The sequence below is a fragment of the Medicago sativa genome, chromosome 5 (genome assembly GCF_051527215.1).
Source record: "Medicago sativa cultivar Bolivia chromosome 5, Bolivia_mono, whole genome shotgun sequence".
Classification (NCBI taxonomy): Eukaryota; Viridiplantae; Streptophyta; class Magnoliopsida; order Fabales; family Fabaceae; genus Medicago; species Medicago sativa.
Genome location: NC_140753.1, coordinates 54,609,242 through 54,612,683, shown reverse-complemented (window position 1 = coordinate 54,612,683; position 3,442 = coordinate 54,609,242). Strand labels below are relative to the sequence as shown.

Below are 3,442 nucleotides of genomic sequence, written 5' to 3'. Positions count from 1 at the left end.
TTGGCGCGGGTTATGGTAATTCTTCCTTTTGTTTTTGTCCTTGGATCTCCCTTGGCTTCTTACACTCCATTGTCCCCTACATAGACATTCATGATTTGCACTTGACTATTAGAGATGTCCTCTCCACCAATGGTCCTCATACTCGGGACTTGTACTCTCACCTACCTCTTATGGCAGCTGATTTTATTAATAACATGCACATCAAATTTAATCCTTCCATGGAAGATGTTTTTATTTGGAGTTCCAACAAAAATGGTGTCTACACTACCAAGTGTGGTTACAATTGGTTGATGTCTCGTACAAACATGGTAACTCATTCCAACACTATTTCCTCTTGGTCTTGGATTTGGAAATTTAAACTTCCTGAAAAGCATAAATTTCTTTTTTGTTTGGCTTGCCACAACTCTGTCCCTACTCTCCTGTTGCTCAACTATAGAAATATTGCTCCTTCGCCTCTTTGCTCCCGTTGTGGTCTTGAAGATGAGACTTTCCTTCACTCTGTTCGTGATTGTAATTTTTCTAATATTATTTGGCACCATGTTGGCTTCCATGATGTAAACTATTTTGTGAATTTGGATGTAATTGATTGGTTGAAGGAATGGTCTATGGGCCCTCACTCTTTCCTCTTCGCCGCTACTATTTTGTGGGCATGGCGTCACCATAATCTTATGTGTTTAAGCAACGAGAACTGGCCTCTTTGTTGCCTCTCCTACAACATTCATAGCATGGTGGACTCCTTCATGTCTTCTTTTGCTACTAATCCCAGAATGGTGTCAGATCACATTTTCATAAAGTGGAACAATGGTAACCATTCTTGCGTCATCCTTAATGTTGATGGTAGTTGTCTGGGCGCACCCCCTTGAGAGCTGGTTTTGGTGGTGTCATTCAAAATGATGCTGGATTTTATTTATTAGGTTTTTCCGGATATATTTCTGACTCATCTGACATCTTATATGTTGAGCTTTATGCTATCTATCAGGGCCTAATTTTGGCAAGAAACTTAAATATTGATGTTTTTGTCTGCTACAGCGACTCTTTGCATTGTATCAACCTCCTTAAGGGTCCTATTTTGAATTTTCATGTCTATGCGGTTTTGATTCAAGATGTGAAAGATTTGATGGAGCAAAACAATGTCCCTGTTTACCAGACTCTTAGAGAAGGTAATCAATGTGCGGATTTCATGGTCAAGCTTGGAGCCTCTTCGGATACTGAGTTATTCTACCATTCTTCCCCTCCGGATGACCTTCTGAATCTCCTTAGGATGGACGCGGCTGGGACTTTCTTTTCTAGAGATTAGTCCTTTTTGTGTTTGTTTTCTGTTTTTCCTTTTACTCTGTTTCCGTCCCTTTTGCATTGTAACCAAAAAAAAAAACAAAACAAAACATCTCTTCATAATGTTTGAGATTTTGGGGAGCCTACGATGGGTTGGAACATTACATTTGGCTACGACAAACCCTATAAGTGATACTGATAACATATATTCATCAAAAACCTTAAGTCATTAGATATATTTGCAATCTCACTTATATGTTGCTCAATATCTAATCTTGAATCCAATGTAGAAGTTTAACTCACATATAACACTTTAACATCTCTCCCTTAAGTGTGAGACTCTATTTGTCTATGATATGGTAAAACAGCCAAATAAGACCAGATGCACAACATGGTAAAAAAATGTGGGTCGATGGCGGTTTCATAGAGGGATTTTTTTTCCTACTTTCTTTCATGAAAAGAGAAATGGTAAATTAGAAAAAGAAAGAAGATGAAAAGGAATTTGAACATGAGAGAAATGATGAGAAAAAAGACCGAGTTTATGATAATTTTATGAGTTTGTTGAAAGAGTTGGAGATTAACGGGTAATTATGCTATCAAGATATTAGACACATTAAAAAAAATGTCACATTAATATAAAATGTCTAATTAGCATGTATTTTGTCAACTCAATATAACACATCTCAATTTTTTTTTCTAGACCAAAAGTGATGAAAAAATATGAAATAATAGTTATTGAAAAAAAGTACGGTTAAATATCTTTTTAGTCCTTACATTTTGCGCCCCTTTGAAGAATAGTCCTTACATTTCATTAAATGATTTTAAAATCCTCACATTTTATCTCCGTTATCAAAATTAGTCCATGTTGTTAATTCTCTAACGGAATGATGATGTGGCAGTTAGTGGGTCCCAATTATTTTAGGGTTAAATATGTTTTTTGGTCCCTACTCTTTGCGTGACTTTAAAGAATAGTCCTTACATTTTGGGACCCACTAACTGCCACATCAACATTTTGTTAGATAATTAACAGTAGGGGACTAATTTTGATAATGGAGATAAAATATGAGGATTTTAAAAACATGTAATGAAATGTAGGGACTATTCTTCACAGGGGCGCAAAATGTAAGGACTAAAAACATATTTAACACAAAAAAGTATTGTGTTGACCAAAATAAAATTGCATGAATGTGAATGACATCCAAAATCTAAAATTTAAGATAAAAAATTGGGTCTTGTTAACGAGTTCCCCGGGGCACTCTTTAAGCTATCCAAAATAAGAAATTATTCTTTAAAAAAGTCAAATATTTCGATTTTCATAACATACTTACTACTTATGGTCCTCAAAGAGTGCACCGGGGGCACTCTTTGACATTTCCCTAAAAAATTTAAACAAATAACACCCAAAAACTAACAAAACAAATCATCATAATGTTGGAATTTCCAATAGAGCCTACATTGGTTTGTATCGTTGTATTAGGTTAAGAGACGGTACAAATTAAATAAGATTGACACAACATTTTTATATAAAAAAATTAGGCACATGTATCTAGGTCATCTCACATATATGTTATTCAATATATTTTCTTCCCTCCATTGTAGAACTTTAACTCATATTTGACACATTAACATGTGCAACTTTATGTGTCCCTAATTATGTGACATAATCAGATTAGGTCAAACGGAGGCACAACATGATCAAAAAGTTGAGTTGGTGGTAATTTAGTGGAAAGAGGTTTTTGTTTCTTTTCTTTCATGGGAAGATTGATAGTAAAATAGAAAGAAGAAAAAAACATGAAAAGAAATTTGAAATTGAGAGAAATTATACTTGTAAAAAACAAGAGTTTTTGTCTATGAGGTTATAAGGAACAGAGTTATTGCTAATTTTATGGGTTTATTCAAGGAGTTGGTGACTTTTGGTTAATTAATTACCAAAAAACTGACTCAATTAAAAACCACAACATTTAAAAATGTATATTGAGCACATATTTTGTCAACTCAGCGTAGCACATCAGTGTTTTTCTATAATTACATCCTACCAAAGATCAAAATTGAAGATATTTAAAATAATAGAAATTGATTAAAAATGTTGCATGAAAGCAATGATATCCAAGAACTTAAATTTAATAAAAAAAATTAAATAAATGACATCTAAAAACCAACAAAAATAGTT

The 3,442-nt window shown here is 33.8% G+C and overlaps 1 pseudogene; it reads left to right on the top strand.

Annotated features, from left to right (window-relative positions):
• Positions 1-668: 668 nt before the first annotated feature.
• LOC146923117 (uncharacterized) lies at positions 669-1,297 on the top strand (annotated as a pseudogene).
• Positions 1,298-3,442: the final 2,145 nt, after the last annotated feature.